Source organism: Halichoerus grypus, chromosome 5 (genome assembly GCF_964656455.1).
Source record: "Halichoerus grypus chromosome 5, mHalGry1.hap1.1, whole genome shotgun sequence".
Classification (NCBI taxonomy): Eukaryota; Metazoa; Chordata; class Mammalia; order Carnivora; family Phocidae; genus Halichoerus; species Halichoerus grypus.
Window position 1 is genome coordinate 162,507,601 of NC_135716.1, and position 24,728 is coordinate 162,532,328.

General features: G+C 41.2%; 1 protein-coding gene across 7 annotated transcripts in view; it reads left to right on the plus strand.

Annotated features, from left to right (window-relative positions):
- Positions 1-1,084: 1,084 nt before the first annotated feature.
- The window catches only part of PHC2 (polyhomeotic homolog 2), a 110,663-nt gene continuing 87,019 nt past the window's right edge, over positions 1,085-24,728 (plus strand). For 3 of the 7 annotated variants that reach the window (XM_078073444.1, XM_036065257.2, XM_078073447.1), the window contains exon 1: positions 1,085-1,170. The gene's annotated coding sequence lies outside the window, so the exon portion shown is untranslated. Of the gene's footprint in view, positions 1,171-1,787; positions 2,009-24,728 lie in introns of those variants that run through there. The other 4 variants (XM_078073448.1, XM_078073449.1, XM_078073450.1 and 1 more) reach the window with 2 other exon arrangements.

Sequence of the window (24,728 nt, forward strand, 5' to 3'; positions counted from 1 at the left end):
GTCATAGCAATACCACTGTGTTGAGAAGATTGAATTTAAAAGTTTATAAAGTAGGGGCGCCTGGGTGGCTCAGTCGTTAAGCGTCTGCCTTCGGCTCAGGTCATGATCCCAGGGTCCTGGGATCGAGCCCCGCATCGGGCTCCCTGCTCCGTGGGAAGCCTGCTTCTCCCTTTCCCACTCCCCCTGCTTGTGTTCCCTCTCTCGCTGTGTCTCTCTCTGTCAAATAAATAAATTAAATCTTAAAAAAAAAAAGTTTATAAAGTATCGAGTTTGAGTATAAATCATAGTAATTAAGTACTAGCTATTAAGAGCTGTTTGACGGGAGGCAGGTCACGTTACCTCTCAGCCTCATTTCTCCTCATCTGCAATATGGACATAACTGTTCTGCCTACTAACCTCAAGGGTCATTGTAAAGAAACGCTAAAGCACTGTATAAAGTTTGTAGGAGGATCTTCTCAGCGTCTGGTATACCTGGAATTGTGAGGAGGTACTGGGAGACCCCTGCTGGAGAAAGTGACTCTAAGAGAGTCCTGGGCCTGAGGTCAAATATGGGCTCAGCTCTCCACTTTTGCCATTTGGTGTGACTGTGTGACTTTGAGTGAGTGACCTAATCTCTCTGAGCCTCTCCACCTTCCCTTCTATTAAGTAGGGTTAACAGTACTGACATCACAAGGTGACCCCGAGATTCATATTCTGCCGAAAAGTGTTAGGCACGTGGGAAGCGCTCATTTACTGTTTGCTGAGTCTGAATCCTTCTGAGAGGCGCCAAACTCAGCCCCTCTCCCTCCGTAGGGTGGGGAAAGTGCACGGTGTCTCCACACGTAATTCGGGTAGGAGAGATGCTCCCGGGGGGCCACTGGGCTCCAGTGCCTCCCCGCTTCTCCCCGCCTCCCGTCCTCCCAGCCGTTGCCATGGCCACCGGTTCAGGCCCGGAGCAGCACCTAGGCGTGTTCAACCCAATCCCCGCCTTTCCAGAGTGACCATTGGTTGGAGAGGCCACGTGACGCGCGCTGGTATGCTAATATATGGTAATCGCCCCCCACGCCCCTCCTCCCCGGGCTGTGTCCGAGTAGCCAGCAGGGTGCGCGGCGCCGAGCCGAGGGGGCGGGCTGAGGGGCGGCCCCCGGGAGAGAGCGGCCAGGTGGAGGAGGAGCGCGAACGCGACCGCAGGTAACGGGCGGGCGCGTGCGCGCTGGGGCCGGCTCGCGGCGGACGGGCAGCGCGCGGGGCACTCGGGTCGCTGCGCTGCCGGCTTAACCCTTTGGGCACCCAGCTGTCACGCCCGGGCCGGGGCGCGGCGACCGGGGCGGGCCGCGCGGGGCGGGGCACTGCGGTGGGCACGGGCGGGCAGGCGGCGGGCGGCCTGACCCGGGATCCGGGGCGCGGGGCCCGCGCGGGCACCCGGCAGTCGGGCCCGCGGAGCGACCGGCCGCGACGCGCAGGGTGCCGGGACCCAGCGGCGGCGAGGGCTGCGGGGCAGCTGCGGGGCCGGCACTTGCGGCAGGCTGAGGGGGACTGGCCGGAGCACCGGCGCTCGCGCGGCTTCTCGGGGGCCGAGTCCCTTCCGCGCAGAGGCCCGCGCCTCGGCAGCCCGTGGCCTGGCGCGGCCTGCGTCCGCTCGGCTCGTCCCGCAGAGTGCGAGGAGACCCGGGGGTCCGGCCTGACCTCGGCGTCCCCCTACTCAGTCGGGCCTGACAGCCCGGCCGCCGGCACTTTGACCCGGAGTCAAGGAGCCCCTCCCCCCCGCCCCGCGTGGGACGAAAGCGAGATTGGTGCTTGGGGGGGCACCGGCAGAGGGAACTGGGGATTGCCGGTGCTGGGAGGAGAGGACAATCCCCTAAAGGAAAACCAGGCCCCAAGATTTGCCAGGTTTGAGAAGGAGGGATGCCCAGGAAAGGCACTGGCCCCTTGTTTTCTGTGCTGGGTGATGACCTGACACTCATGGGCAAAGGTCACTGCCGGACACCTGGATCGGGTCTGTCATGTCCAGAGGAAGCGGCTGTTTTGCGTGAGTTTCTAACAAATTTTTTATAAGGCAAGGTTTAAATTCATCTTCCTTTCTCGCCCTTCTACTAGGTCGGCTAACAGTGTGTTCTTTGGATTATCCACCTCCCCTCCCCCAACCACACCAGTTCACTAAGATCGGTGGCGGCTTTAGGCTCACGGTGTAATTTAGCTTTCACTACAACAGAGATGGTAGGATGGGCGATGTGCCACTAATGTTAAGCTTGCCCTGGGAGCTTCTTGGCAGAGTGCGGTGAGGGGGATGTTGCTATCATCAATGGGGATGAAAAACTGGCTAACGTGCCAGTGATATCAATAGAATTTCCTTTATGAGTCTAAAGTCGTTTCTCCCAAATCAAGGGAAAACGTGGTTACACATGAAAAGTAGAGGAACCAATTTGATTTTTGCAAGTGAAGTGCAAATTGCACTTCTTACCGCTCTTGATGTCTTTTATCACGCAACAACAAACACTTGCTATATGCCAGGCACTCTGCTGTGTCTTGTGCTATGTCTTGGGGATGCAGAGACGAATAAGATAATTAGTCCTTGTCCTCAAAGAAGTAGTGGGAGAGACAAATAAAATTGCCAGTAAAAGTGATAGCATAATAGATGTGTGTATAAAGAGCTGTGGAAACACAAAGGAGGGAACAATTAGCTGTCTGAGAGGGTCAGAGAAGGCTTTCCAGAAAAGAACACGTTTAAGCAAGATCTTGAAGGATGAATAGGAGTTTGCCTCGCAGAGAAGATTGGGAAGGACAGGAAGGGCAGCCAAAGCAGAGGAGAGAGTGAATATAGACACTGGAAGAGTATGGTATCCCTAGGCAATGGCTTTATATTGTAGCCATGGCCTTTTTCCTTCCTTGATAAAGTAAGTTTCCAAAAGTAATCTAGAATTTCTAATTGCCTCTACAATTTTCCAGTGGTATTTTCCTTCTTATTGTTCTTCTTCCCCACTTTTTCCCCTTATCAGTTTTTCTGAGCCTCACCCCTGGTCTTTGCCACTTGTATCTATCCAAGTAACAGTCCAACATACAGAGATAGGAAAGGGATACTTTGCAGTAGCTCCAAGGTAGAAGGCCTGGACACTGGGTAGAATGTGTGGCAATAGGGGCACAATCCTGAGAGGACAGATCTACACCAGACAACAAGACAAAAATACAGGGCATAACCAGGGAAGCAATGCTGAATGTCAGATCTGTGAGGTCAGGTTTCTGAGACCTGAGGAAGTGAGTAATAAGGTCAGAAGCCGGGAGGATCTGGAGCAAGAGAGGATCTGGCCTGTGATATGGGTCAGGACAAGCAGTTCAGGACTGAGCCATGAATCATGCAGAAGTGACAGAACCCACTGTTACATGGTGCCAGCCACAAAGGACAGGGTTGGATCCGACAGCTTCAAGCAACTATTCAGAAAAGGACAGCACCATCTTCTCGATAGAATATTTCTAGCATTTCCTTCTTTCTGTTCTGTCTCCCTCCTTACTCTTATCCTCTTTTGATCTCATTTTCCACCCACGATGCACTTTTATTGGGCTTCTTTTACCAAGTGCTTAGCTACCAAAGCAGAGAAATCCTATTCTGCTGCCTTAGCATCCACCTCCAGAACTCTAAATAGTCCATTTTACCTCATAAGCCATCAACTAGCCAGCCTATGTTCACTTCCTAATCATTTGGAAACAACAAGGATGGGCCAAGAGGTAATACAATGGACATCCCCAAAACTCACCTAATGTTTGAATCAGATAAAGGCCTTTTAGCTTTGCTTAAACCAACATTAATTTTTAGAATGGATAGTGGTGAAGTTTTGGCAAATCCCATCTTGAACAATGCTACAGATCAAGCAACGTGAAGAAGTTGATGTGCCTAATACGCATTGCTAGGATTGACAATTCTGTAAGTGCTAGAGAGTCACGGGTGCTATTTAAGCAATTTTCTCAATCACCATGTTTACTGAACACCTGCTTGTGTGCAAATACTGTGCCGTATTTGTGGTTTGGAAGAGACAGGAAAATGGGAGAGGTGGTGTAGTTTGGGGATTATTCTCAGGCAAGGATTTGGATCCCAGTTCTACCAGTTACTTGCTATATGACAAGTTAGTTGACTTTGTTTCTTTGTAACAATGCCACCTACCTCATGGAGTTGTGAGGATTAAATGTAAAGCAGCCATTCAGTAAGTTTTCAAAGTGCTGAAACATGTGGTATTAAAGGAGTCAAAAAAAGGAGAAAGATCATTATGGACTATGATTACAAAGGAAGGCTTGAGAGAAGGAGGGTGGAAGGAATTTCCGGATGGGAAAAATCATGTTTATAAAGCATGGGACTAGAGTATGGAAGAAAGTTTTCAGGGACCAGTCTGGCAAGATCAGGTTTAAGCAGAGAAGTTGTAAGACTGGAAGCGGTGATTGAAGCCTGACTTGAACAGGCATTGAATGCTGAACTAAGGAGTTAGAACTTTATCCCATATGATGGAAAGTCTGAAGATATTTGGTTAGGAAAATGTGGGGTCGTGAAAGTATTTTTAAGAAGATTCTCAACAACAGTGTGGAGAATAAACTTTAGTAGGGATAGAAAGAGAACTGCACAACCAGCTAGTACATTATTTACATAGCCTAGATGTGAGGGGGTAAGGAATTGAATTAGGGTGACAGCAGTGAAAATAAAAGATGGATTCAATAAGTATCACAAAGGAAACATGAACAGGACTCTATGACTGTGGATATGGAGGGCAAGAAATAAGGAAGAATCATATACAGCCTTGAACATGGGTGACAAGATGAACAGAGATAAGACAAAAAGGAAAGCCAGTTTGGGGAGAAGAGGAAAAGCTAGATGCTAGATATCCTGAGGTGATACTGGAACTCACAAGTGGACATGTCCCATAAGTATTTGGAAGTGGGGGGCTAGTGCTCAAAAAAGAGAAGTCAAGGAGTCTTATGTAGAGAAGGTGATCAGTGAAGCCATGTGATTAGCTTAGTCGACCAGAGGTAGCAGCATTGAAACAGAAGAATAGAGGACCAAGGGCTGAAGCTTGGAGAAGCCCACATCTAGGGAGGTAGGAAGAAGAAATGGGGTTAGTATGGTAGAAAAGAAGGAATATCAGAGAAGCCAAAGCACCATCTAGTTTATTCATCCAACAAATGCATTCTCTTCACGACCATTTGTGTACTGGATAGATGCAAGGCTGACTGGACATGCTGTTAGCCATGAGGGTGCAGTGTTAGTTAACAAAAGTCAGAAAGGAGAAGAGAGGGTTTCGAGCTGGAGGAATCAGTCAGCAGTATGAAATTGTACAGAGAAAGTGGGAAATGCCCGTTTTATTTAGTAAACGGGGTCATTAGTAACTTTTTGAGAAGGGGGTGGCCATGGGGATATTAAATGCCAGAGTAAAGAGGATTGTGGATAAAAAATGGAGGCAGCATGTACATCACCCTTTGTATGCTTTGCAATACATGGGAAGAGAGAAGTAGGAAAGTGGTTAGAGAAGGCAGAAGAGCCAAGCAGAAGATTCGATCTTCCTTGTCTGCCTCATTTAGTTGCCCTAAAATCCCAGTCACATGCTTTCATATCCTTAATAGCAGTTCAGCAATTCATTTCTTAAACTTACTGCTTTGATAATTACCTGCATATTTCACTGAACAATAATAGTTCAGCTACCACTTGTTGAGTGCTTACCATGTGCTAAACACTTTGTATACATTCTATTCCTTATCCCATTTAATCCTCACAATACTGGATTACAAGCACACAACCTCTTGGACATATGAAGAGGCTAAATAGATTGCCTAAGATCACATAAATAATGGGTGGCAAAGATGGGATTTGGACCCAACTCTGACTCTAAAGGACCATGCTATACTGTCCCTGAAGGCAGGACCAGCTTCGCAGGTACACAACCTAGGCAATCTCCTAGGGCCCTGCACTTAGAAGGTCTCCTCACTTGGTTTAATGCTCCGTTGTTGCTATCTTGAAATTCTTAATTTTTTAACAAGGGTCTTGCTCTGGACCCCACACATCATTTTGCACTGGACCCCACACATCATCGAATAAGTTCTGCCTGAAGGTATCAGTACTACTTCCTGAAGCTGGAAAAGCATGTTGTGCTGGATCCCTTCTTTTGATTGTGTAGTGTGTCAAAGTCCTTGTTGTGTCATGGTGCACCATCACATTTTTCTGTGGTCTTCTCATTTTGGACTCCTGATATTAAGGGCAAATGGGGAATATTTTAGGGTTCAACTAGATAGTCAGTATGAAGATAAGAGAATAAAGAGGCAAGGAATTATTACCTGGAATGGCTCCTGGAAACTCATCCATCACGTCTTGAGAGTATTATTAGGTAGAGTTACAGTCCTGATGCTGTTGATACTCCCAATTTAAATAAGAAATGAGTTCATTTCTATTCTTTTTTAGTCAGATATTCCCATTTGCTTGTAGGAAGCTATGGCAAGCTTTTTTTAACCTGCTAAAACAGAAATTGGGATTGAACAGATGTAATACAACTTATCTGCCCTAATCTGATGCCTTTTTAGTCAGGCTGATGCTACCCCTTCACCCCCATACCAGGGACTACCCAGAAACTTTGAACAGTGTGGCCTGTTTACCACATTTGTCTTGAATGCTCATGGGAACATGACACCCTTGTCTTTGTTGCCTGGTCTATTCTTTTATCTGCTTGTCTGAATCAGGAAAACTTAATCTTTGATATTATCTCTTATTTTTGGCTTTACAATCATTCCTTGGCACTGACAACAAATGAAGTTTTTCTGGTTCTCCTGATTACTGCTCTCTCAAAAACAACTTTTACTCATTCTCTCGTTCCTCCCACTCCTGGTCCCTCGGAGTAATTATTTGGCTAGTACTGACCGAGTCCTTACACCACGTGATACTAGCTGACCACCTGACCAGGTCCGAACACCAGCCAACTTAGGTTCTTCTGTGGAGGATATCAAACAAGCCTGAGATTGTGTTGCTTTCTCTCATTCCGTGTGTCATTCCCATTCCCAGAGGGCTTGATCTCACTTTCTACTCCTGATTTGGACCAGGTGAGCCTAAGGATATGTAAGATTAAAACTATAAAGAGATTCGGAGTATAACCTATGGTATATGTCAGGAAACAAAGTTTAGATGGCCAGGTGTTCTCCATGGTCTCCTATTTGTGCTAGTGGTAGAGTCGCCATAAGGCATGTAGTAGTTATCTATTGCTGTGTAACAAATTACCACCAAATCTATCAGCTGAAAACAACAAACTTCTCTATCTCTTAAGATTCAATTCAAGCATTGCATCTCAGAAGCATTTCCTCAGTTGCTTTTTTTTAAAAAATATTTTATTTACTTATTTGACAGAGCACAGCAAGAGAAGGGACACAAGCAGGGGCAGAGGGAGAGGGAGAACCAGACTCCCTGCTGAGCAAGGAGCCCGTTGCGGGGCTCGATGCGAGGACCCCGGGATCATGACCTGAGCCGAAGGCAGACACTTAACGACTAAGCCACCCAGGCGCCCCTCCCCACTTGCTTTTAATGAATTAGTATCTTTCCTCTCTGGCCTTCCTTTGTGCTTTAGCATCTCATTTTAGCACTTACCACAGTGTTGTAATTGCTAAGGAACTATGTCTTTTTCATATCCATAGCTTCAGTTCTGAAAACCATTCCTTGAACATAGTAGATGCTCAATAAATAGTTGTTGACTATGCTTAAGAATAGCTTGTACCTGGGGCACCGGGGTGGCTCAGTCATTAAGCATCTGCCTTCAGCTCAGGTCATGATCCCAGGGTCCTAGGATCGAGCCCCGCATCCTGCTCCCTGCTCTGCAGGAAGCCTGCTTCTCCCTCTCCCACTCCCCCTGCTTGTGTTCCCTCTCTCGCTGTGTCTCTCTCTGTCAAATAAATAAATAAAACCTTAAAAAAAAAAAGAATAGCTTGTACCTTTATATACTTTTTACTCTAGAAAACATATATACTGCAAAGTATCTAGCCTTGTGCCCTGTGATAAATATACCCTTCTTCATTTCCTTGTCTAGAGGCTCAAGTATCATTGTTGTTGAAGATGTAAAGAGACTATTATACATATCAAAGACTTGTTGATGTGCCAACTCACCTATTCCAGGGAGGGCTTCTCGAACTTGTTTCTGTCGGTTAAGTCCCTTCTCCATCCATCTGAAACCAGTTCTGACCCTTGTAGGAAATTGTATAATGAGCCCCTAGCCCAAAGATACTCGATTCAATAACCAAGCCAACATTGGTTCACTATTTAAATATTTGACAAAAACCTTATGAAGGCAGGACCTGAGTCTGGCTTATTCACTGCTGTATTCCCAACACCAAGTACTATTAGATGCTTAATAAATACATGGTGGATGAATTAATGACACTCCATTCTTGATACTCATGTTCCATTCCTGTTATCCAGGTCCTGAACTCTGATCACCCAGAATCTTAGGTGTTCATCATTTCGTATGCCCCAGACATTTTGTCTTGGTCCTTGACTCTTCCCATTCTTTATCATAGCTGATCTTTGGGAATTTGACTCCTTGCTTACTCTGAATTAATTCAGAGGCACCTCTTCCTCTCTTGATCTTCCTAACTAATAATATTGGCCAGATGCCCTTAGGAGAATATTCTTTTCTCTACCTATAGCCAGAAACTATATATGTTGAAAAATATTGAACTGAAGAGAATTACATTCAAATTTCAAAGGAAAGGAGACAGGCTCCTTAAGAAGCAAATTTTGGCCAGAAACCAAGTTCTAAAATTTTGTGAGTCTGTTAAACTGATTAACTTGTAAGCTTAAGCAATTCAATGCAAATTAATTTTTATACCAACCAGCAAATCAAAGGAGGGGAGGGAATTAAGTGAGTGTGTAAATATGGTTGCCAGGGAAACTTTTCCTGACAGAAGAGAGAACCTCACAGGAATTTATGCAGGCCCAAGAAAGCAATGTAACCTGATCTTTCTCTGTTCTCTCTCTGATGGGGGAAGAAAACAATGTAGAAACCATGGGTACAGATAAGGGTGGCTAAAGCCTAAAGGCTTTTCTAGAGACTTGAGGAGTAAGTTCTCCCTCTTAAAGAAGGACTGAGTAGTAGAGTTCTCCAGAGCAAATATGACTATTATAAGGCACCCGTTACTTCTGAGAAAACATCGGAAATGCAGAGTTCTGAATCCATCTCTGAAACGGTATTCATTCATTCAACACATATGTATTCAGCACTTTCTAAATGGCCCATTGCCCAAAGGGAATATGATTAGAAAGGATTGATAATAATTTGAAGGTACTATATCACACCTAGTGGATGGTCTTAAAATTTTATCTAAATTAAGTTTTTGAATAAAGGGTAATATGGACCTAAATATTTAATGCTTTTTTAAAAAATTAAATTCTGTTTCTGTAGAAAAAGCATGAACACAAGGGCATTTTCTGCCATATTTCTATTCTCAGGTCACCATTCTTGAGAAATACCTAACCCATTGATCCATAATGTCACACCCTAAGGTCGATACTCATCTAGTGACAGTGTCATCTGAATTGTAGGCTTAGTACCAGTAAAGGACAAATCTGTCTCCTAGATAGCTAAAATCATAAGAGACCCTTAATATCTTAGCTCTAAACGATGGGTGGTTTGAGATCTGAAATCTTGGCTGTAAAATGCATTTGGATTGAAATGTATAACACTGTTGCGTATCTGAGGCCTATCATTCAGTGTTTGCCCTTTTGCCTTAATGTGCTGGAGTTTTGTACTGCATATGGTACCTTTCAGTGGCCTGCAGAGAGGGCAGTAGAGGGTAATGGTTAACAGCATGGACTCCAGAACCAGACCATTCAGGTTCCAGCCCCACCTCTACCACTCATTAACTGAGTTTTACAGCCTTATTCAAGTCTCCTTGTGCACATTGAGGATAATAATAGTACCTACCTTGAAGAAATATAGAATTAAACAGGTTAATACATGTGAGGTGCATAATATGCACCATGTAAGCTCTACCTTTTATTATTTCCTGTGTCCTCCTAGATAGTAGGGTTGATTCCATTTGAACGAAGAGCTGGTTGAGGTATAGAGAGGTATAATTTCCCTAAAGTTGTATGCTAAGTTTGGGCTCAGATTATTTGCATCCTTAATTTAGCCCTGAAGTTTTCCATTCTACTTTGTAAGAGAGAGAGAAAATGAGAATTTGAGTAGGAGAGAAGAATTTGGCTTTTGGAGCACTTTGAAATAGGAGTTACTTCACAAAAGATGGTGACACTAAAGCATAGGAAAATCAAGTTGTCTTCTCAAAGGCAAAATCAGTGTGAGAAATGGTTGGGAATCATATAAGACAGGGGACGTCATACTGGGGCAGGCCTTCATATGTCGAGCTCCAAATTCTGTCTCTGATCGTGATAACAGGGGACAGTTGGAGGAAGTCTTGTAGCTGCCATCCATGACGGGATCTTCTGATTATAGGGATGGACCCGCCTATCCCTAACTGTCTTAGTGTCTTGCTATGTCTTGGTCACTCAAAAATTTAAGCTCTACTTCTACTTTGGGTCTTTAAAATCTGTTCATTTATTCAACATTTTTAAAGCTCTGCACCCCCATGCTAGTAGCTAGGGATGCAAAGATGACTGGACTCCAATCCTGGCACCCCAGAGGTTTATAAAGGAAGACAGACATGGAAACATTAATTATGGTATCATACTCACTGTCATTAATAGAAGTATGGACAAGGTGTTTTGAAAGCTTAGAGGAGGGATCACTTAATTCTTAGAAAAGTCACCTTCTGAAGAAAGTGACAAATGAGGTAATGACAGGAGGAGAGGGAGCCCTTAGGCGGACAGTGCAGCTCAGACAGAAGGAGCAGTATATGCCAAGGTGGGGTGTCCGTGCGCAGGAGAGCAAGTATACACGGGGAGTTGCAAATCATCTGACATGACTGGAGCAGAGCATACGGGGAGGATTGCGGCAGAAACAAGGCTGAAAAGTAGGCCAGGAGCAAACACAAAAAGCTTGGCTGGCCAAGCTAAGGAATCTGGTCCTATTGTTGGAGGCCCCAGAGAAGTGTTGAAGCAGTGAGGGGCTCAGAGCTGCAGTCCGGAGAATGGTTTGGACAGGAGCAAGACTGGACACACAGTCTCAAGATCAGAAGGGCACCTCTAGCTCGACTTCTCATCTCCTGCCGGTATTTTCACTGAGTATGTGCACTTGTTCTTCCAGCCCAGATTGATTGATGACATGCCAGGTACAGGGCTAACTGCTGGAAATCCTGAGACAAGCCACACGCTACCCATGCCTTGGAGTCGCTAGCAGGATCTTATTTGTCCTAAACAAAAGCTTGCTTGAGTTTTTCGGCTCTCCTGTCCACCTTCCACTTCACCTCGGTCCCAGGGCTGGTGTTGTGTGTGTGAAGATGAGCTGGGTTGGGTTGGCCTTCTGTGCTCATGGTGATGTCCCTGTCCCTGTCATAACTCACTCCTCTCAACTTTCCTCTCTCTTAAGTGCAGAGTTCTCATCATTTAGTGAATTCCTATGCCGAGTGAATCAATTGCATCCCCCTTTTTAGACTTTTGCTATTTAAATTCTTCATCTTGTTTCATTACCCCAAACATCAGGCATTCTAGGTTAGAGCGCTTAGTCCTACATTAAACTCTTCAGGCCCTACTTCCTGTCCTTTACTGGTTTACAGAGTCCTTACTCTCTTCATCCTTCTTTTCTTCTTACCCCAAGGAGGATACCAGAATTGCAGACTGTGTTATTTTCCGGGCTTTTTCTATGTGGTGTTAATACCTTTCACCTTGAGACCACAGTCCCCAAAAGAAAAACTCCTCCCACTCTGAAAATAAGGAAATTGAAGATGAGAGGATATTTCTACTGCGATAGAATAGCAGATAGTGTTTTATTAGAAATAGTAGTGTTTAGTACATAATAATAAATTGTGATTATGATTTACTGAGCTGTTATTCTATATGCTAATTGCCATGCTAGAACTTTACATGAGTTCTTATTTAAACCTCACGGCCACTCTGCAGGGTAAGAACTTATTACTCCTATTTTATAGATGAAGAAACAGGCTCAAAGGGGTGAAATGATTTGTCCAAGGTCACATCACTAATAATAATAGTGTCAGGTCTTGAACTCAGGCCTGATTCTAGAAATTAATTTCTTCACTACTGTGGAGCACAGGGTAAATATGCAGGGTCTGGGTGGGGTACCTGTGGTCATCAAGAGTGAGCCCATTGTTTTCAACCTTTAGTGACAACTGCCATTGTCAAATCTAGTTCTTGGTTCTTACTAGCCATTTTAATAAGTTATTTTATTTGGATCATAGGAAGGCACTTAGTAAGTTTCTAGTAGCACCCCTCCCCCAAAGTTTGTGATGTTTGTCTTAATTTTATGGATTTTAGTTTGTATGTTAGTCCTAGGAGATGTTGTAGTTCATTATGGATTCGATGCTCACAATTTAGGGACCTATCAGGTGAAAAGTTTGTGCCTTGGCATGTTGCATATTCTAACAGGTTTGTTGTAGAGAGAGCTAAATGTCCTCTTAAAAAATATTATATATGTTGTAATTTCTCTACAAGATCCGTCTACCCCAGGGATGGGTATAATAGGTGAATAATGCCTATCCAAAGATAATTAGGTCCTATATATAAGGTAACTTATAAATGTTACCTTATAAAGAAGAGGGGTCTTTGCTGATGTGATTAAATTAAGGATCTTGACATGCGGAGATTATTCTGGATATCTGAGTAGGCCCTAAATCCAACCACAAATGTCATTCTGAGAGGCGGAGGGAGATTTGACACACAGAGAAGAGGAGGCAATGTAAACACAGAGGTGGAGATTAGAGGGGTGCAGCCACAAGCCAAAGAATGTTGGCAGCTGCCAGAACTCGGAAGAGTCCAGGAGTGGAATCTCCCTGAGAATCTCCAGGGAGAATGCAGCCTTGCCAACCCCTTGATTTCAGCCCAGTGAAACTGGTATTGAAATCCCAGCCTCCAGGACTGCGAGAGAATACATTTCTGTGGTTTTAAGCCAGGAAGTGATTTCTTATGCCAGCCACAGGGAACTAATACAATGAGAATAGTCACTTCTTATGCTGCTTCGTTCATTTTGAGGACACATACCATGACTTAATAAAGGTGACAACCAACTAATATAACATGAATAATAATTGTAATTTCAGCAAACACTTGTGTAGTGCTCACTCTGTGCCAGGTACTATTATAAGCATTTGAAATGTATTTATTCATTCAATTTTCATAACAACCATATGAGGGGAGTTCTGTTACCATCTCCACTTAAAAATGGGGACATTGAAGTACAGAGAAGTTAGGTGACTTGGCCAAAATTATGTAACTAGCAAGTAGTGGGGCTAGGACCTGAACCCAGGCAGTGTGACTCCAAGTTCATGCAATGAAACACTATACAGGGGTTTGCACTTGGGAGGCACTGTCAGGGTCAGTCCTCTGGCCACTTTCTCTCTCCATGTTTTCTGCTGTGTTCTTTATCTTTAATGTCTTTTCTCTGTTTTGTTGTTGTTTTTTTTTCTTTTTATAATAGCCTTATGTGGTTTTGGTATCAGTAAATCTGGCCTCATAAAATGAGTAGGTAAGAATTTCCTTTTTCTATTTTCTGGAAGAGTTTATAGACCATTGGTTTTATTTCTTTTTTTGAATCTTTAGTAGAATTCACCAGTAAAATCATCGGGGCCTGGCGTTTTCTCTATGGAAAGCTTTTATGCCAAGAGCTTATGTTCTTTAATAGATAAAGGACTACTATTCAAGTTATTTCTTCTTGAATGAGCTCTGATAGCTTGTGTCTTTCCACGGATTTGTCCATTTCATCTAAGTTGTTTACTTTATTGGTTATAGGATCCTTTTAATGTCTGTAGGATCTTTCATTCTTATTATTGATAATTTGTGTCTTTTCTCTTTTTTCCCCCTGGTCATTCTAAATAGATCTACATCAATTTTATTGGCTTTTTTCAAAGAACCAGCTTTTCTTTTTTTTTTTTTTTTTTTAATTTTTTTATTGTTATGTTAATCCCCATACATTACATCATTAGTTTTAGATATAGTGTTCCATGATTCATTGTTTGTGCATAACACCCAGTGCTCCATGCAGAACGTGCCCTCCTCAATACCCATCACCAGGCTAACCCATCCTCCCAACCCCCTCCCCTCTAGAACCCTCAGTTTGTTTTTCAGAGTCCATTGTCTCTCATGGTTCTTCTCCCCCTCCGATTTCCCCCCCCTTCATAAAGAACCAGCTTTTCATTTCATTGATTTTTCTCTATACTTTTTCTGCATTTTATTTTATTAATTTCCATTTTCATCTTTATTATTTCCTTTCTTTTGTTACATTTCACTTGCTCTTCCTTTTCTAGCTTCTTAAGTAGATGCTGAGATTAATGATTTGAGATCTTCTTCTCTAATATAGGTGGTTTAATGCTATAAATTTTCCTCTAAGTATGGCTTTAGCTATATCCCATAAATTTTGATGTGTAACATTTTTGTTTTCATTCAGTTCGAAATATCTTCTACTTTCCCTTGTGATTTCTTCTTTGACCCATGAGCTACTTTCTTTCCACATACTTAGGATTTTCCTAATAGCTTTATGTTATAGATTCAAGTATAATTTTCTTATGCTCAGAAAATATATAGTTTGCATGATTTTAATTCTTTTAAATTTATTAAGACTTATTTTATGATCCAAAACATGTATTCTGTTGTTACTGGGTAGAGTAATATAGATATAGATATGGATATAGATATAGATATATAATATCAGATTTGTAGTGTTGTTCAAGTCTTTTACATCTTTATTAATTTTTCTGTCTACTTGTTTTATCAATTACTAAGAGAAAAGAACTGAAACTTCTAACTATAATTGTAAATTTATCTTTTCCTCTTTTTGGTTCTATCAGTTTTGCTTTATGTGTTTTGAAACTCTGATGCTGGGTGCATACACATGGATTGTATATCCTCTTGATGAATTGACCCCTTTATTACTATGAAATGATCTTCTTTTTCCCTGATAATATTCCTTGTTCTGAAATCTACCCAATATTGATATAGTCACTATAGCTTTCTTATGGTTATTATTTGCATGGTATATCTTTTCCATCCTTTTATTTTTAACCTATATATGTCTTTATTTTTAAAGTGTGTTTCTTACAGAATGCATTTAATTGGGTCTTGCTTTTTAATCCAATATGAAAAATTCTGCCTTTTAATTGAGATGTTTACAATTAACATTTATTATAATTATCGATATGGTTGGATATAAATAGCCCATCTTTCTATTTGTTTTCTATTTGTCCTGTTTTTTGTTCCTTTTTTTCTCTTTTTTACCCAATTTTGGATTATTCAAGTTACTTATTTATGACTTTATCTTCTTATTGGCTTATTGCCTTTATATTTTTATTCTATCCTTTTATTTAAAGATTTTATTTATTTGAGAGAGAGAGAGAGCACAAGCAGGGGGAGCAGCAGGCAGAGGCAGAGGGAGAAGCAGGCTCCCCGCTGAGCAAGGAGCCCAATGTGGGACTCGATTCTAGGACCCTGGGATCATGACCTGAGCAGAAGGCAGATGCTTAGCTGACTGAGCCACCTTGGCATACCTTTGCTGTATTTCTTATCTTTGGTCCTCTGTAATGTGTCTTTTTTTCCTCTGGCTACTTTTAAGATTCTCTTTTTAAAACTTAAGCAATTTGATCATGATATTTTTTGGAATCATTTTCTTTCTATTTATTCTGTGTGGATTTGCACTCCTTGGATCTATGGGTTTATAGTTTTTATCAAATTTGAAAAATTTTTAGCCCTTATTTCTTCAAAGGTTTTTTCTTGTCCCCTTCCTCCCCAGATCTCCTTTCCTTTTGGAACTCCAAATTCATGAATGTTAGATTGCTTGATATTGTCCCACTGTTCACTGATTCTCTGCTTATTTTAATTCTGTCTTTTGTTTCTCTGTGCTTCATTTTGGATAGTTTCTAAGGCTGTGTCTTCAAGTTCACTGATCTTTTCTTCTGAAGTTCCCAATCTATTTTTAATCTAATTCAGCATATTTTTAATTTCAGGTATTATATTTTAGTCTCTAGATGTTTAACATCTTTTTAAAAATTTTTTCTTTCTCTTGTCCTCATTTTTCTCTACTTCTTGAACATGTGGAATGTATTCATAAAGGTATTTTAATATCCTTGTCTGCTAGTTCTTTCATCCCTGTTATTTCTGGGTATGTCTTTATTTATCTTGTTTTCTCTTAGTTAACAAGTTTCTTTACATGCCTGGAAATTTTTTATTGAATAGTGAACATTGTTTATTTTCTATTCTTGGTTGCTGTATTTTGCTGTGGAATGTACTTAAATTACCTGGAATCAGTTTGATCCTCTCAGGGACTGCTTTTATGCTTTGTTATGGGGGTCTATAGCAGCCTTTATTCTAGGTCTTATTTAGTTCCTACTACTATGGCAGTATTCTTTGAGGATTCTAATTCCTTGTGTATTACAAGGTTGTTCTACTCCAACTGATTTGAATACAAACTATTTTCAGTCCTATGTGAACTCTGGGAATTGTTCTGCTTGCTCCTTTATAATAGTCTTGTGTAGTTTTCTCTCACACATGTATAAATCTGTGCTCAGCCCAAGACTCCAGGGAGGCTTGTCTATAGATGGAACTTTGGAGTATGTGCTGTCCCTCCCTTCTTCTCTCTGTGTAGCACCATTCTCTCTGGCTCTGTGTGCCACAAATTCTAGGCACTTGGCCCCCCCAGAGCTCTAATCTCAGTCTCCTCAACTCAGTGAGCTCTGTTTGGGCTCACCATCTTTATACCACATCCTGGAAACTGCCTTCAGGCAATAAGCTAATACAATCATAGGGCTCACTTTTTTCTCTTTTTTTTTTTGGAGATCATAGGCCTGTATTGTCTATCAACCAATGTCTGAAAAACATTGCTTTATATATTTTGCCTATTGTTTAGTTGTTTAAGGCAGGAAGGTAAATGTGATCCCTGTTTCTCCAAATTTTTTTAAGAAAGAGAGAGCATGTGAGTTGGGGGAGGAGGGGGAGAGGGAGAGAGAATCTTAAGCAGACTCCATGCCCAGTGCAGAGCCCCATGTGGGGCTTGATCTCACAGCCCTGAGATCATGACCTGAGCCAAATTCAAGAGTCAGACACTTAACCAACTGAGCTACCCAGGCACCCCTCTTTAGTTTTTAAGTGAAAGTCTCTAACATCTTTTCTAGGGACCTTACATGTTGTTAGTAGGTTCCTTCTTTAAAGAAGCTTGGGTCAGTTCAGACACGGCTTTTGAAGAGTTAAAAATTAGATTTGTATTTAAAGTAATAGTCAGGGCTCCTGGGTTGCTCAGATTGTTGAGCATCTGCCTTAGGCATGGGGTCATGATCTCCAGGCCCTAGGATCGAGCCAGCGGGCTCCCGGCTCAGCAGGGAGTCTGCTTCTCCCTCACCCTCTGCCTCTCCCCCTGCTTGTGCTCTCTCTCTCTCTCTCTGTCTCAAATAAATAAATAAAGTCTTTTTTAAAAAATAAAGTAATTGTCATACATCTAGATAAATCAAAATAGGGTTTAAGAGATTTAAAGACTAATTCATTGTTATTAGGATGGCAGGGGGTCAAAAAGGACTTTCCAAAATAGGGCTAAAGCTATCCAGATGGTGATTTACTGAGGTTCCAAGGTTGTACAGGGTTGTATCCAGTTACGAGTCTTGGCTATAAGCTTTTTAACTGCCCTACTATCTATTTAAATTCCTTCTTTGTTAATGTTTCGTTTATGCCTCATCCCGATATTCAAACAAGAATGAAACACTCCGAACCACTGAGATAAAGATGAAAACTGTAGTGAGAGGATCGAAGAAAATGCTAACAGTTGGGGCACGTGGGTGGCTCAGTCGTTAAGCATCTGCCTTCAGCTCAGGTCATGATCCCAGGGTCCTGGGATCGAGCCCCGCGTCGGGCTCCCTGCTCGGCAGGAGGCCTGCTTCTCCCTCTCCCACTCCCCCTGCTTGTGTTCCCTCTCTCACTGTGTCTCTCTCTGTCAAATAAATAAATAAAATCTTTAAAGATAATAATAATAAATAAAAAAAAGAAAAAGAAAATGCCAGCAGTGTTTAAACTGTGGAACCCGCCACCAACTACTGACTGTCTGACCCTAGAATTGATATTTTTGTTCATGTCCTTGCTGGCTGCACTGAAAATAAGTAAGGCCAATTACAACAATCTGTCCTTGGACTAGGTTATGGAGGCCAATAAATCAACCTCAACTATTAACGTTATGTGTGTGTGTGAGAGAGAGAGAGAGAGAAAATATATGTGCAAGTATGCACGTGCACATATTTAGCATCTTATATGTGCCAGGCATCCCATTTAGTCTTTGTAATAACCCTATGAATTTGGCTTTTAGGTATTACATATTAGGTGTTCAATGAAAAAGCTGAGATCCAAGGCTCCTGGGTGGCTCAGTTGTTAAGCATCTGCCTTCGGCTCAGGTCATGATCCCAGGGTCCTGGGATCGAGTCCCACATCGGGATCCCTGCTTGGCAGGAAGCCTGCTTCTCCCTCTCCCACTCCCCTGCTTGTGTTCCTGCTCTCACTATCTCTGTCTCTGTCAAATAAATAAAATCTTTAAAAAAAAAAAAAAGGAAAAGCTGATATCCAGAGTTACCAAATGACTTGTTCAAGTTCATGATGCCATACTGCATTACCCTCAGTAGTACCATAATTCAGTTGTCAGTAGACCATAAACACAACCTGGGCCATTCATTTTGCAGTTATGTACTCTGGACCACAAGAGGTATTGTAAGACAGGGTTGGATAGGAGCGCCTGGGTGGCTCAGTCGTTAAGCGTCTGCCTTTGGTTCAGGTCATGATCCCAGGGGCCTGGGATCGAGCCCCACATCGGGCTCCCTGCTCTGCGGGAAGCCTGCTTCTCCCTCTCCCGCTCCCCCTGCTTGTGTTCCCTCTTTCGCTGTGTCTCTCACTGTCAAATAAATAAATAAAATCTTAAAAAAAAAAAAAAAAAAAAGACAGGGTTGGATAGATAGTCACAGTGTCTTTCATTAGCAAAAACAATTCCGAGTTCATAATTTACATACAGTGGATCAATACAATAATCAGGCAGTGCGGACAGTACATTATCATCTATACAGGCCCATTTAACTGAAAAAGACTGATACACCCCCAATACCATACTGCCTGTTGCTCAAAGACAGACATTTTAGTTTGAAGTCATAGTTCTATTCTTAGCAAAGTCTAACAGTGCAACTTTGTCTTTTAAACTTATGATCTTCATAAAGAACCTTCACACTTGAGATTGCTACCGTGGAATGGTTTTTCTGTGGTTGCTCTCCAGCTGTGCCAATGCAGTATAACGTTCTACATTAAAGTCATAATTTTATCTACTTTGCTAGCAGTGTCCTTGATTTATTCATCACAATGATTTTGCTCATCACAATGAAGCTACCTCAGTTCCTGCTATAATTTTTTTCTGCCTATGCCCTGTCTAGTGTTGGTAGACTGGCTGTATTTCAAGACTGTGGTATTCAACAGTAGGCTCAATAAATTCTTGTTAATTTAGCAATGCTGGTTATCCTATTATTCATGTTATTTCCAGTAAAACCTGGATTACAACTACTTAAAAATCCATACATAGAGTCCCTGATGATAACCCCAAGTTTCTTCCATAAAGACATAAATGCCACTAGCCTTTACTTTGGTATGTGGTTACTTGGATATTAGAGCCTTACTTTCGAAGTCTACAACTGTTTTTAAAATTCTGTTTTTGAATTTGTCAATGAATATGCTATCCTTCAAATACAAGGGTGACAGTTCTAACGCATCATCAGTACTCTTTCAAGTTTCACCCTCTACAATTAGAGATAAGTTGTACTGAACTAGAGCATTTGCCATTTATTTGGGCAGGGTCTAGGTAGGGTATATATATCTGGGTTGTATTAGTGAGGTTTTATCCAGTGTGAAATGTGCTTACCTGTTAAAGATTAAATGTGTAACTTTATTAGGCAATCAGCCATCATGCTTTTTACATATACAGTGAAGATTCAGGATTCATACCTTGTTTTTTTCTTCCTCTTCACCAAAATTTAAGGTGAAGCTAGTGGTAATTCAGTAGAAGAATAAAAATGATGTTAGTGTTTGTGTGTATGTATATAGTAACACCTTGATTAGTAAGTGGTCTTATAATAGTTAAGAGGAAGTATCTTTCTGTTACTGTATCTTGTGATTTTGATAAATTCACTTTAGTTCTAATGGCTCTTTGGTAGATTCCTTAGGTTTTTCTGTAAACACAATTATGTTGCCTGCAAATAAAGACAGGTTTACTTCTTCCTTTCTAATCCTTATGTGTCTTTCCCCCTGCCTTATCTAGAACCTGCTGTATAATATTGAATTGTCATTCGCAATTTTGGAGGGGAAGCATTTGGTCTTTCATTAAATACTTATTATGTTAGCTGTAGGTTTTTGTTTCATGTCCTTTTTCATGCTGAGGAAGGTTTTTTCCTATTCCTCATTTGCTGAGAGTTGGCTATGATTAGGTATTGAATTTTGTCAAGTGTTTTTTCCTCATCTATACGGATGATCAAGTGATCTTCTTTATTCTGTTAATATGGTGATTTGCAATAACTGATTTTCAAATGTTTTTATCTTAATATAACAAGGAAATAGAGATATTCCAATATATATTCTGTGTATTTGTTGGATTTCTGGCAAAATCTTAAGGTAGTTTAAAATCTCTAGGCTTATTGCCTAGTTGTCTCTCACATTTAAAGCTATGTGTTAAAGGCATAATAATAATTAACAATAAAACACCTTTTGGGAGAGAACCGTGACTATATAAAGTCTTCCTGATTTGTGATTTAAAGATATTTTAGTGAAATCTGAACCAGTGCAAGGAGAATATAGTAGTTACACTGGCTGACCATTTACTTCTCCCATAATTCACAGAAAAATAATCTTGATTCTTTTGAGATCTTCCTTTTTAAATAAATGAATATACTAGGTAATGAAACTAGTAGGTAATACATAATTGTTGAGAAGTAGTTAACTGGATATTTAGAAGTTATTTTGGAGGGGTACCTGGGTGGCTCAGTCGGTTAAACATCTGCCTTCAGCTCAGGTCGTGATCCCGGGGTCCTGGGGTTGAGTCCCGCATAGGGCTTCCTGCTCAATGGGGAGTCTGCTTCTCCCTCTCCCCCTGCCCTTCCGCTCCTGCTCTCTCTCTCTCTCTCTCTCTCTCTCTCACTCATGTTTGCTCACTCTCTTTCCCTCAAATAAATAAATAAAATCTTCTTTTTAAGAAAAGTTATTTTGGAGTAATAGTCATAATTAGCAGAATTTCCAGATGAAGAAAGGCTTGGTTCTTCATCTGGTGATAAAGAAAAGGAAGACCCCCATAGTTGGTGCCTTGATTTATCATGCTTGCTATTCAACCATGACCATAATATAACATTCATTCTCTTTACAGGAAGGCATTTTTATTGTTTGTTACTAGGCATTACTGGGCCTGTTTTATTATAGTGACTGCTATTTTTGTAAAGAAGGCATTTAAATATAGTAAGAATGATTCATCCTCCCCATTGCCACTTCCAGTTCTACAGATGGAAACAGCACTGAAGGGGACATCAGCTGATTTAGTCTCCCATTGAGGTTCTATTTGCAGAGCCCATGATTGCTAAAGGCTTAGTCTGCCCATTACCTCAACAGACCTTTTGTACAAATAAAATTGAATCAAGCAGATGAGTGAATAAGTGTGTCTGGAACGCAGCCCTGCAATCTCACTGCCCTTCTCCTGTGCATAGCTGCATTTCCCAGTCCTCTCTGCACACATACCGCTTTTGGGGTCAAACCTGATTAGGTGCTCTCATCATCTCTTTTAAAGGATTGGCCTCTTCAGCTTCGAGAAGCAGCATGACCTGTTTCATTCAGCTACTGTTCCCAGCCCATTCTTTAGCTTCTTCTCTTACGTTCCCAGGGAGTGAGGCTCTGGGTTTGTCCTGCACATGCTTCCTGAGCAAATCATTCCCAGAGACGGTCTGCTCTCTAAGGGAAAGCGGTGAGCCATCGAGGAAAGAGATGACGGGTTGCACCAACCGGAGGGGAAGAGTAAGGCATATTAAAAATGACATCAGTGCAGTAATCCCACAGGGTCTTGAATTGAGCTGGTATGTTTTTCCTGGAAATTCCAGTTCATTACAGGCATTCATTTTTTTCTATAAAGGATTGGGTTTGATTCTCTCCATACCACAGAGACAATTAAGCAGCAGAGGCAATTAGGCCTTATTGACCAGCACTACACAGAACTACTAAATATACAATAGGCCTTCCAGGGAAAATACATGAAGTTGTTATAATAATGACTTGCCCTTTGGGTATTCTCTCAAAATATTTTTATTTAGTTTGCATGTGAGAGATAATATAATGCCATAAGGATAGTTTAAAATGGAGATTACTTGGTAGAAAACAATCACATTGTAAGTATACGGCATTCTTTTTTTTTAAGATGTATTTATTTATTTTAGAGAGAGTGAGTGAGCGAGCACAGGGAGGGGCAGAGGGAGAGGGAAAGAGAAACTTTAGTAGACGCCGCACTGACGCAGGGCTAGATCTCAAGACCCCAAGAGCATGACCTGAGCCGAAACCAAGAGCTGGTCACTCAACAGACTCTGCCACCCAGGGGCCCCAGTATACCACATTCAGTTTCCAATTTATGTGGGTAAATTTCTGGCTATTAGCAATCAGTTCAGTTCAAGAAATACATACTACGAGTCACCTACTCACTGCTGATGGATGAATGTTACTCTATTCTGGGTGGCCAAAAAGCTGAGAAAACCTGTATATACATCAGGCATGGAAAGAGGATGGAATTAGGAGAATATAGACTTCTCTGTTAATCAGTGATAGATGGATTAGACCTAGAAATGGCTGGTCTGAGGTGGCCAATTATATTTATCTATAGGGAAAGGAACTCTAGTTTATTTTATAATCAATTTTTTCTTATTATAAAAGTAATATGAAAAAAATAATATGTTTTCATTACAGAATACCAGCAGGGAAAAAAAAATAAGCAAAGCTAATGAAAAACTACTGTTCTCCACCCCAAAGTAATGCTGTTAACATTTTTAGATCCTTCTAGTTTTTATGAGTACATATATATTTTTTACCAAAAAAAGATCTTGCCATATATGTTCCTTCATAAATTACTTTTATCATCTTATTGTGAACATTTTTGTATCATTAAATATTCTATTATATGAAGGTACAATTACTAATCCCCTTCTGATGGGATTTTAAGTTTTTTATTTTCCCTCTTATAATGATCATCCAGGTAGCTAAATCTTTGTGAACACCCATGAATATATTTAAGACAATTTCATAAACATGGAATTAATGGATCAAAGTTGTATAAAATACAATGGCTCTCGATGCATTTTTTTTTTAATTTCCCCCAATTTATACATCTGTCAACCATGATTATATGAGGAAAGTCTGACTTCTAAGTTGGACATAACTGAACAGTATCAAACTCTGTATTTATCTACTTGTATATACTTTTACTCTGATTAAATCCTCAAAGTTGATGTAAAGTAGTTTTCATTCAAAAACAATACAGTAATTTTCATTGCTTTCAGTATTCAGCTAATGCCCTGAGGGAAGAGATGAATTCCTAAAAATCTAGTTCTCGGGTGCCTTCAAGTCCAGGATGGTAATAAAGATGACAAGAAGACTGGAATTTTATCATTTTTGTCCTAGGTCCTAGAGAAAAGGGGATACTCATTAAAAACAAGAAGGATTTCAGGGCACCTGAGTGGCTCAGTCAGTTAAGCACCCAACTCTTGATTTTGGCTCAGGTCATGATCTCAGGGTCATGAGATTGAGCCCTGCATTGGGCTCCGTGCTGGGCATGGAGCCTGCTTAAGATTTTCTCTCTCTCCCTCTCCCTCTGCCCCTCACCCCCTCCCCATTCCCTCTCTCTAAAACAACAGCAACAACAACAACCAAGAAGGATCCCTATATCTTAGGAGTGCCTGGCTGGCTCAATCAATGGAGCATGTGACTCTTGATCTTGGGGTTGTAAGTTTGAGCCCCACACTGGGTGTAGAGATTACTTAAAAATAAAAATCTCAAAAACAAAAACAAAAAAAGGATCTCTAATCTTTAAGTGCTCATTGTCTAGTCAGGAGAGAGAGAACACATATGTCTATGTGAAGCAAACATCATGCAAATAATAAATTCACTTAATTCAAACTGTTCGTTTTGGTTAATGTTTTAAATATGTTATCCCTTTTGCTTATAAACAATCTGACAGAATGTGACCAACTTGATTCTCCCCCTCCCCTGTTTAAAAGTCATCTGTTGGCTTCCTATCATGCTTAATCTAGGAACTTTCATTGCTGATGTTAGCCTTGATAATTAAGACCATTGAGGAGAACTAGAAAAGTTGAGAGAACTGTTCCTTTTATATTACTTAAATGTATCAAAGAGCTAACAAAATAGTAGGATAATACTGTGCTGTTATCTATGGTAAAGCAAGAACCTAGAAGGCAAGGTGACCACTCAAAGCCGCTTTTTCTCTGAAGGCATTCCAGTCTGGAAGAAATGCTTGTGAAATAAAACTGAATTTTTGGTAGCCTTATAGGGCAAGGGAGAGAGGAATCAAACCTAACATTTAACCTAGGTAAGAAATCTAATAAGCCCTCTCCTTCTTTAAGCTGGAACCCTAAAGAGTTAC